This window comes from Rhinoderma darwinii (assembly GCF_050947455.1).
Source record: "Rhinoderma darwinii isolate aRhiDar2 chromosome 2 unlocalized genomic scaffold, aRhiDar2.hap1 SUPER_2_unloc_54, whole genome shotgun sequence".
In the NCBI taxonomy this organism is placed as follows: domain Eukaryota; kingdom Metazoa; phylum Chordata; class Amphibia; order Anura; family Rhinodermatidae; genus Rhinoderma; species Rhinoderma darwinii.
Window position 1 is genome coordinate 438,853 of NW_027461723.1, and position 12,010 is coordinate 450,862.

Below are 12,010 nucleotides of genomic sequence, written 5' to 3' on the forward strand. Positions count from 1 at the left end.
AGCTTGCTGTCAGTTTATGACTGACAGGTCTAATACACTGCACTATGTATGTAGTGCAGTGTATTCGAATAGCGATCAGGTCTTCAGGCTTTCAAGTCCCCTAGTAGAAAAAAATATTTGAAAAAAAATAGTTTAAAGTTGCATAAACTAAAAAAACGCCTTTTTTCCCATAATAAAAGTTTTATTATAGGAAAAAATTGAAAACATTAAAAAAGTACACGTATTTGGTATCGCCGCTTCCTTAACGTCCCCAACTATAAAACTTTAACATTCATTTTCCTGCATGGTGAACACCATAAGTTTTTTTTATAGAAAACAATGCCAGAATCACAGATCAGCTCGCCACCCAATTCACTGATTGTGACTAAAGAGTAAAATGTATATACTTTATTAATATCTCGCTAAAATCAGGGGTACATTCACCACCGTGACAAAAGCCCAATGTGCTCAAAAATTTATTTGAAAATGATTTTATATTTTATTCACTGATTCTATTGTAAACCCTGCAAAATGAATATTTTCATATGATATATGGTGTTAGAACGTTTAAACATTGGTGTAACAGTGAATCACTCCCAGACATGTACTGGAGTAACCAGGAAAAGGATTCCTGAGAACCAGAGTGTCAGGGTAAAGATATCGATAACACTGCCACCTACGCTAAATTCCCCTTCTCATATTGAACCTACATGTTTCTATCTCAACATTTCATCAGGGGTCTTATTCATTATAGAGCTAGCTACTACGCCAGCAACATTAAATTGTGCAAACATTTCATTCCATATGCACAAACACAAAGCGTACTCACATTGATATTAGCGGCACTCTTCTCTCTGGACTCGGAGTATATATAACTTATACTCCGCCCCCTATGCTGAGGCCAAGCCCCCATATCGACCAATCATCGTCACATGCGCAAGCAGTGACTTGCGGATATTTAATGCCGGGCGCGTCATGTGACATGCCCACCATACACATCCACCATACACGCATGCGCAGAGTAGGGGAGCGGGGCGTATCTGGCTGCAGCCTCAAGCCTTTCCTATCTAGAAGGAGGAGTAACCTATTCCTATGGGAACAAAGGACGCTGCCCAGCTCCAGACAGCGTCCTGGCACACCACTATAATCCGTGCATAAGTAATCCGGCACTATAGGAAGTGAATTAAGAAAGGTATTAAATTGACCACCAGTAGATTAATCACAAGTTGATTAACCACTAGTATTGGGGAACCTAGAAGATAGACATAGATAAAGCCCCAAAACCAATACAGAAGGATAGGCAAATATATAAATGACTGGACTCATATAGATATGAGTTTAGATAAAGCATGTATAATTTATCTGCTCGTTTAGCCCATCTGGTTGTATACATGCTAACCTATAGATCCACTGGGCTTCTTTTCGCAGGATCAAGTTGTCCCAATCCCCACCTCGTTTAGGTGGACACACCAATTCTATTGCCTGAAAATGAAGACATTCAGCGTTTCCTTGATTTTTCTCATGTACATGTTTGGATACGGGGGTATCACTTGTATTTTTCACGTGCCCTACATGTTCTCTAATACGCCAATGAAATTGCCGAATGGTCTTACCTACATAATTCAGTGGGCATGGACACGTGATCAAATACACAACCCCCGCTGTTCTACAATTAACAAAGTCCTGAATGTCGTATTCAATTAACAGGTTCCCGACCGCTGGTCGTAAATATACGGCCAGCGGTCAGGGTCTCTAAAGTCCGGCGTATAGTATATATACGGCCGCACTTCAGAGACTGTGCACGCGCGATCGCGTGCACACAGCTCTATGCCCTGGCTGTTGCTAACAGCCATGGGCACTGGGCAGAATGTCAGGGTCAATCTTTTGGCCCCTGAACATGTGATCGCTGTGACAACCAATCACAGCGATCACATGCATTTCTGCATAGAAAACAGTGTGCACGCGATCGCGTGCACACAGCCCTGTGCCCTCGCTGTTACCAACAGCTCTGGGCACTGGGCAGAGTATCAGGGACCAATCTGATGGTCCCTGAACATGTGGTCGCTGTGACAACCAATCACAGCGATCACATGCATTCCTGCTTATAAAACAGTGTGCACGCGATCGCGTGCACACAGCCCTGTGCCCTCGCTGTTACCAACAGCTCTGGGCACTGGGCAGAGTATCAGGGACCAATCACAGCGACCACATTTGTTTTATTTTGACTTTTCTGGCAGTAAATCTCCTGCCTCTTTTCTTCTCCTCAAACATTGTTTCAGTTTGAGGAGAAGAAGAGACTCGGGAGAATTGCTGCCAGAAGAATACAGTTACAGTTACAAAAAAATACAGTTACACTCTAAAACATTCTCTGTTTAGATAGATTTCTATCTATCTATACAATCTATCTATCCATCTATCTTTTTTTCTATATATCTACCTTTCTTTCTTTTATTCTATTAGAATAGGCAGGTAGGGAGTATATAATTATATATATATCCACATATATATAATATATATAGCAATAGCGGTTTATTTTTTTGTTAGCGGTAGTGTAGATATATATAGCAGTTAGTTTGTGTGTTTTATAAAAAAAAAAAAAATTTGTTTAGTTAGTGTTAGTGTTAGTTACGTTATGGCGAGGAAGTTGTTTAGCGCCGAGGAGGCATACGCCATGCTGTGGTCTGAGTCGGAGACCGCATCAGAGATGGCGTCCGAGATGGAACCTGTTTTAGGTAGTGACGATGACAGCGTCACTTCAGGTTCATCTTCAGGGGACGTTGTCCCTGATGCAGTCGAAACTGCAGAACATGAAAGCGCAGGGCCAAGTAGCGCTGTGGCACGGGAGAGCCTGGTCCCTCCAGTCCAGGCTCTTGTATGGGCACCTGCCCCATCTTTTGGGCCTAGAATCCACGGATTTACGGCCACTCCTGGCATAACCGTGGACAATACAAATTTTGTCCAAATGGATTACTTCCATTTATTTATAACGGACGACATCCTAAATCAGATTGTCCACGAAACAAATTTATATGCCACGCAATATATAAGGCAGAAACCTTCATCCACCCATGCCAGAGATTGGACGCCCACCAATTTGCAGGAATTAAAAAAATTTTTGGGGCTCACCCTAAATATGGGTATTGTCAAAAAGCCCTCCATTAGGTCTTACTGGTCAACAAGACCCGCCCAAGCCACCCCAGTATATTCTGCAGTAATGCCCAGGTCTCGTTATGAGACAATAATGAGGTTCCTCCACTTCAATGACAACGCACAGGCCCCCCCAAGTACCGATGCAAACCGGGATCGGTTGTTCAAAATAAGACCGCTAATAAATTCCCTGAATAATTTATTTCTGCAACTCTACACCCCTGAGCAGAATGTAAGTGTGGACGAATCCCTCCTCAACTTTCATGGCAGACTTAGCTTTCGCCAATATCTACCTTCCAAAAGGGCAAGATAAGTTAAGCTCTACAAATTGTGTGAAAGCGGGTCAGGATATACCACCGCCTTCAGGATTTATGAAGGGCGGGACCGCACAATAAATGTTCCTGGATGCCCCCCTGATCTTTCCACCAGCAGTAAGATTGTGTGGGAGATAATGCAGCCTCTGCTTCACAAGGGGTACCACCTGTACTGTGATAATTTTTATTCTAGTGTGCCCCTGTTTAGGCATTTGCATGCTGCAAGGACTGGGGCATGTGGTACCATGCGCAAAAACCGAATTGGTTTTCCACAGCAATTAGTGGGGAAGCGCATGGTAAAGGGGGACTCCTGTGCTTATGCATCTGAGGAATTGCTGGCGGTCAAGTTCAGGGATCGCAAAGATGTGTATGTGCTAAGCACGATTCATACCGCAGGAACAGTGGCAGTGGCAGTGAGGGAAAGGGGGGCAACATCGGACAAGCACAAACCAGTGAGCGTGTCCGAATATAACAAGTACATGGGGGGGGTGGATTTAAGCGACCAGGTTTTACAGCCCTATTTAGTAAAACGCAAAACTAAAACCTGGTACAAAAAGGTGGCCATTTATTTGTTACAGGTGGCCATCCACAATTCATTTGTGCTGTATAAAAAAAACAGAGGCAGAGACACATACCTGGATTTCCAGGAAAAAATTATTGAAGGCCTCATTTTTGATGTTCAGGACACCCGAGAATGCCCCCAGTCTGAGGATGTCACGCGACTGACTGAAAGACACTTCATCAGTCGCATTCCCCCAACAGCAACCAGAAGCAACCCCCAGAAAAAGTGCCGCGTCTGCAGAAAAGACGGGCACCGCAAAGATTCCCGATATTTCTGTCCCTCATGTCCCTCGCAACCAGGCCTGTGCATTGAGCCATGTTTTAAAAAATACCACACTGTTCTGAATTATTAGATTTTAGTTAATTTGTTGAAAATATATTTGCCCTACATTACGTTTTTATTTTTCCCATGATTTTACTCCAAGGGTGAGGGAGGGAATGGGTGGGGGGGTGGATGTCATGTTTGATGTTTTCTAAAGTTCATCTGCTAGAGAGCTCCATTTGCATTAACCTGAAATTTCTTATTTTAGAAAACCCCAAAAAATAAATTCCCATTATACCCCTAGATGAATATTTTGGGATTTCTGCTTCAAGAGCAGATATTTTGGAAGTGTTATAGAAACTCTGTTGAGTTTTGTAAAACCAGCTTTGAAAAAAAGCGATATGTGAAATAATCTTCTTCTATCCTCCGCCCTCCTACATCTCTATGTGATAAATAAGGCCACATATTTGGTATCCCCATGCACGGGAGAAGAGGAAGAATGTGAAATGCGATGAATTTTGTCCGTGGTCTATGCTGTGTGTGAAAAATGCTAGCATAAACTGACGCATTTGCTAAAAAAAAAAGCTAATTTTATTTTGATCCATCTTATTCAAGAAACTTTCAGAAGAAAACTGGACTGTCTAAAAATATGATAAACCCCTTGAAGAAAACCTTGTGGGGTCTACTTGTGTGAATTAAGTCATTTATGGGGTGTTTCTAATCTTTCAGCAGCATTACACCCCCCAGAAAACAGTATGCTGCTATAAAATCAAGTGCAGAATTCCTGGACCAAAAAGCCTCCTTTTATGCCAAGCCCTGGCACATGCCCGCACAGTGAATAAGGCACACATATTTGGTATCCCCATGCACGGGAGAAGTGGAAGAACGTGAAAGGAGATGAATTTTGGCCGTGGTCTATACCGTGTGTGAAAAATACTAGCCTAAACTGACGCATTTGCTAAAAAAGTGCTGATTTTATTTTGTTCCATCTTATTCAAGAAACTTTCAGAAGAAAACTGGACTTGCTAAAAATATGATAAACCCCTTGAAGGAAACCTTGTGGGGTCTACTTGTGTGAATGAAGTCATTTATGGGGTGTTTCTAATCTTTCAGCAGCATTACGCCCACCAGAAAACAGTATGCTGCTATAAAATCAAGTGCAGAATTCCTGGACCAAAAAGCCTCCTTTTATGCCAAGCCCTGGCACATGCCCGCACAGTGAATAAGGCACACATATTTGGTATCCCCATGCACGGGAGAAGTGGAAGAACGTGAAAGGAGATGAATTTTGGCCGTGGTCTATACCGTGTGTGAAAAATACTAGCCTAAACTGACGCATTTGCTAAAAAAGTCCTGATTTTATTTTGTTCCATCTTATTCAAGAAACTTTCAGAAGAAAACTGGACTTGCTAAAAATATGATAAACCCCTTGAAGGAAAACTTGTGGGGTCTACTTGTGTGAATGAAGTCATTTATGGGGTGTTTCTAATGTTTCAGCAGCATTACGCCCCCCAGAAAACAGTATACGGCTATAAAATCAAATGCAAAATTCCTGGACCGAAAAGGCCAAAAAGCCTCCTTTTATGCCAAGCCCTGGTACATGCCCGCACAGCGAATAAGGCACACATATTTGGTATCCCCATGCACGGGAGAAGTGGAAGAACGTGAAAGGAGATGAATTTTGGCCGTGGTCCATACCGTGTGTGAAAAATGCAAGCATAAACTGGCGCAATTGCTAAATTCTTGCATTTTTTTCCAATTTTGCCCACTTTAGAGAAAAAAATAAAAATGATATATACTGACAAATGCCACTAAAACAAAGCCCTATCTGTCCTTTAAAAAGAGTGTAAAATTCAAAGATGAACTTTATTCACCTGCAGAGTTATAATCATCTAAAGAAGCGCATAGCAAAATTGTGAAATTTGCTCTGGTCATTTAGCTGTAAAACAGCCTAGTCCTTACCCGGTTAAGGTGGCGACACTTTGGAATTTCTTACAAGTCTGAATAAAGTTACAGGCTGTGCAACCCCCACATCTATATGTGCCCAGAACCTTCCGGTCCAACCATGTTCCATGACCAGAGTGTCCTCCCACCAGCCGAGGTACAGATTAGCATAAGTAGGTGCTGCTGGACTCCCCATCGCCGTACCCCGCTGCTGATGGAAAATTCGATCTTCGAAGACAAACATGTTCCTTTCCAACACCAAGTGCAGTAGTTGAAGGACAAAGTCATTTTGAGCCACATATTGAGTGCCTCTTTACATAAGAAAATAGCCCACTGCTTGGCAGCCCAGCCCATGTGGTATCGAGGAATATAATGCCTCTACATCCAAGCTTGCCAGCATAGTTCCTCTTTCCAAAGTAATACCATCAATTTGTTTAAGTACGTCCATCATATCACGTACATAAGATGTCAGACTAAGAACAAAAGGACGCAGGACTACATCAATATATGTGCTGACATCCTGGGTTAGATTATTAATGCCTAACACAATAGGCCTACCACGTAACGGGGGATAACCCTTGTGGATTTTTGATAGACTATTGAAACATGCCATAGTTGGAAATAAGTTCACTGGGATTTATCAGTGCATTACTTTTTGAGTTGAGTAGTATGTCCTCACACATCTTTTTTGTAATCCTCCCTAATCATAATCACGATATTCCCACCCTTATCGGATGCTTTTAAAATTATATTTTGCTTCTTCTCTAACGCAGTTAAAGCCTCACGTCGCAAACCAAATTTTTTTTATAAAAAGTGATCAAAAAGTTACATGTAGCCCAATAAAAACTACAGCTTGTCCCGCAAGTAACAAGCCCTTGCACAGCTTTGTCGATGAAAAAATAAAAAAGTTATGGCTCTTAGAATATGGCAGCCTAAAAAAGATACGATTTATGTGGTAACGCTGTAAAACATTAAAACCGATATACATGGTATCGCCGTAATCCTATCAACCCGCAGAATAAAGTTAATATGTCATTTATAGCTCATGGTGAACGCCATAAAAACAAATAAAAAACATTGCCAGAATTGCCATTTTTTGGTTACCTTGCTCGCAAAAAATTAAATAAAAACTGATCAAAAAAATCGCATGTACCCCAAAATGGTACAAGTGAAATCCACAAATTGACCCACAATAAATTAGCCCTCACACAGCCCGGTGGAGAAAAAATAAACAAGTTCTGGCTCTCAGAATATGAAGACACAAAAAGTGCAAAGTATATTCCAAAAGCGGATAAGATCGGGCACCATTTATCAGTGCGACACTGGCCAAACATCTATGAATTATTTATTTACTGCATTATTATACCCTCTTATTATATACTGATGTACTCCGCACAGCTCACATATGCCCCCACATTATAAAATGAAATGTCAGAAAAACCCCAAACAGGGGGGCGGAGCTAGCTGTGCTTTGTGATGGTCGCTTGATCCCGGAGCTCCTCACAGAGACACTGACTTCTACAGCTGGAGGGCGATTAAACTGCACAAAATGGTCCGTACGAATAGAGAAAAGTCGTGTGAACCCCGGGGGATACCGAAAGTCGGAAAATCTCAAGCGGAGATGGAGAGATTTCTCCAAAAGAAACATGCTTCCCCGGCGGGTAAAAGCAAGATGGTGCCGGCACCGCTGAACCCGTCAGAAGAGATCAGGGGAGAGGACTCTGATGAAGACAGCTCAGGTACGCAATCTGATGCCGCAGGCAGGGTAGACCCTCTCCCTATCACTAGAACCTTTTTCAAAAAAGCCCTGGCCAGTGCAATGTCTCCGATCCTGAAATAATTATTCTCTATTAAGATGGACATTCAACACGTGGGGCAGAGGGTAGCGATATTGGAGGACACTCAGTCGGCCATTATACAGCAGGCAGATGCCTTACAGACCGTAGTGGCCTCGCAGTTCACCCACATGAACCAGGCATACTTGCAGTTAGAGGATCAGGAAAACCGCAGCAGGCGGAAGAATATCAGGCTGCGCGGCATTCCGGAGTCTATCACTGCAGAGGATATTTTACCCACAGTGAGAAACATATTTACGTTGTTATTGGGACAAGACAAGGCAGCGCAAGTTATAATTGAGCGTGCTCACAGAGCACTGAGACCTAAACCGGCAAAGGAAGAACCGCCTAGAGATGTTATATGTGGGCTGCTTAATTTTCTGGATACGGCGGCCATTTTGACGGCTGCGAGAGGGTCTTCGGACCTGAAATTTCCGGACCACAAGATCATGGTCTTTCAGGATTTGGCGGCTAGTACCTTGGCCAAGCGACGAATGTTGAAACCCCTGACCGAAGCCCTGAGATTGCAGAAGATTCCCATTCGTTGGCTGTTCCCATTTGGATTGGCAATTTTAAAAGAGGGAAGGCAAATTACTATCCGCACTCCGGAGGATCTTGATAAGGCCTGGTCCAAATTGGACATGGAGAAAATTGTTGTACCAGATTGGATGCCGATACAAAGGGACACTCTCTCGCTAAAGGTACCCGACCCACATGGGTGGCAAAAACCCCAGAAATTCAAAGCCCCGCGCAGCAGGAAGAGAACGGTACCTCAGTCTGGGGATTGAATTGCATACCCGGAGCTCCTTGAAATGGGACTACCTCATTGATATTATTTTCAGCGTTGGTGATGTACGATTGATGCACTGAAAATGCAGTTTAAATTCCTGTGGTGGGATTCCTCCCACATGGTAATGGGAGAAGCTTCAAGACTCGGACGGGTTTGTTGTTATGTGCTCATCACCGGGGACGTTATCTGTTGCAATTTAGTATTGTGTGGGTCCCTTCTGGGTCACTTTTCTCTGCTCTCATCCCTCCATATATTGCTTTACCGCTATATTGCTATATTGTTATGTTTTCATTTAATTTCTATATTCACTTATACATAGAAGTCAGTGTTCTCCATACCTATCTCAAAAGGCTGGGTACCTACTCCCCCCCCCCCCCACTATGTCACTCGTGGGCTGTCATGTAATGGCTTGAACAGCGGCCTCTATGGGATAAGAGGCGCATTATTTATACCACATTTCACAGGATATGGTGCAGCCTCACTTTCTTCTCTCAAGTTCTCTATGTATATAGTTGATTGTATGTTTTATTTGTGTCCGGTACTACTCTCTTCACCACGATCAGTAGCTGACAAGGTCAGACGGGTAATATGTCACCACTTACTTACTTGACGCTTAATGTAAATGGGTTTAGCACACCCCAAAAAAGGTCCCAGGTCTTCTCTATGCTGAGACAGGATACGCCAGGGGTATTAATGCTTCAGGAGACACACTTTAGACACAACCTTGTACCCACTTTGCCTAGGTCCACATACAGTCAATGGTTCCACAGCACTCACACATCTGCCTCGAGGGGGGTCTCCATAGGTATTCAAAAAGACCTACCTTTTCAGGTAGAGTCCTCGAAAATTGATCAACAGGGCAGATATGTCTTCCTGAAAGGGTCCCTATGCAATACAAAAATGACCATTGCCAGTTTGTATGCTCCTAACGACAAACAAATAGCCTGGCTGCTAAAGGTTCTACGTTTATTTAAGAGGTTTGGAGAAGGTGGTTTGAGGGGATCTGAACTTAGTGTTAGATTCTGATTTCGACTGATTTCGACTGTTGTCTGACCCCTTCTCTATAAAAAACAGCACTCGTCAGGGCTGCCCGCTCTCCCCAGCTCTTTTCATACTGACGATGGAACCTCTATTGTTGACTATGAGACAAATTGATGAAGTCAGAGGATTAAAAGTAGGAGATGTAGAACATAAAATTGTGGCTTTTGCTGATGACCTCCTTTTGTTAATTTCTAACCCACTATCAGCAATACCCCATATAGTTGCTCTATTTGACAAATTTGGTTTTATATCAAATTTTTAAATTAACCTTAGTAAATCAGAAGCACTTAACATTAACGTCTCGTCGCAGACTATCTCACAACTGCAAAGTTGCACTCCATTCAAGTGGCCTCCCAAAGCCATAAAATTTTTGGGGATTATGATCCCAGCTGACCTTGGGGAATTGTTCTCCATTAATTACAAACCCCTCTTTATCAAAATTCGTTCACAAATAGGGTCCCTTAAGTTGCCATTCCTCTCGTGGTTTGGTAGGAAAAACTTATTGACTACGTATATACTTCCACAGATCATGTACCTGCTGACTTCCTTGCCCATTGGGGTCCCGAGAAGCTACTTTCGGAACTTTAAATCCTTGTTTACATCCTTCTTATGGCATCCTAAACGCCCCAGACTAGCCTATAGCCTTCTCTCACAGAAAAGAGAACAGGGAGGTATTTCGCTTCCTGACTTGGAACTGTATTTCTATGCTAATCATCTCTCACGATGGACGCAGTTATCTAAAAGGGGGGATTTGAGTCCTATCACTAAGGGGATGGTTCGTGTATGTCATACTGCAGGAGCTCTGAACATGACGGGGAAACTCCTCTCCCCACTGGCGCCACTGAGTGTTCTACCGTCCTTCCTGGGTAGAAAGTCTGATAGAACGGCAGACTTTTGGAGGAGGCTGAACAACGTCAAGATATCGGTTCTCTTGGACCCATTGGGTCCTCCAAGCCTTGCACAGCTATTTGAGGAACAGGGGTTGAGGCGTCCGAATGCATTACAAGTTGCGGATTATGTAGCAACAACAGATATGTTCAAGGCTGTCTCCAGGACGCCTCAGGCTGATCCGACATGGTTAGAAAATTACATCCTATTACCAACTACCCCTGCAAAGATTCTGTCCAAATTATATAGAGGTCTTCTAATGGGTAAGTCTGAACAGAAACCCCATTATTTGGGGGCTTGGGAGAGGGAATTGGGGAAATTCTTTTCCAAACTTGAATTGGAATATGTATTGAAACATGCTCACGGTTTCTCCAGATGTGTGCGTATACAGGAGAATTCTTACAAACTTGTCATGAGATGGTATCGGACGCCTGAATCCCTTGCCTCTATAGGTCTAGTGAATGTCAATACCTATTGGAGATGTCATGAGGGGCCAGGTTCTTACCCACATATATGGTGGAGCTGTCCTAGAATAATTAGTTTCTGGAAGGGGATTGAGAGTGCTATCAACACTATCTGCTCTACGCAGATTAAGTTAACGGCAGAGTTAGTGTTCTTATGGCTGCCTCAGCCTGGCTTTACACCCTCCATATACAACTTGCCGACACAGATGATCTCGGCAGCTAAATTGCTCATTCCCACATTTTGGAGACAGACTAACCCACCTACAGAAGAACTATGGTCGGATAAAATGCAACATATTTGCCGCATGGAGGAGTTGGCAGCTTGGGTAACTCAAACCAGGGACCGTTTTCTAAAAGTGTGGAGCCCATGGCTGTCCCAGTGCATAGGCAAGACGGGTTCAACGTAATGTTTAGACAACTCTCCACATTTCTTTACATCTAATGTCCATCCCTTCCGTAAGTCATTTGCCGGGCCGATATGCTGAATCTTGGGGTAGCATGAAGCATGAAGTGAGTTTTCCTTTATACAGAATTGATTAAAGGTGCTGTAGTACTGGAATTGTTATTTAATTGTTATTCATTTGTTATTCATTGTTTAATGAATTGTATGTGCTGTCACTCACAGTTATTAGATTATTAATATTCGTAAAGTGCAAGATTTAGTAAATTTCATGAGGGTAGTCTTGTTTGTCAGGATTCTATTGCCTTCGCGTCACCGACTGGTGATTTATTATTCTTTTGTCTTTACCCACATGCTAAACAATTTAAAGTTTGCAATCTTTGTT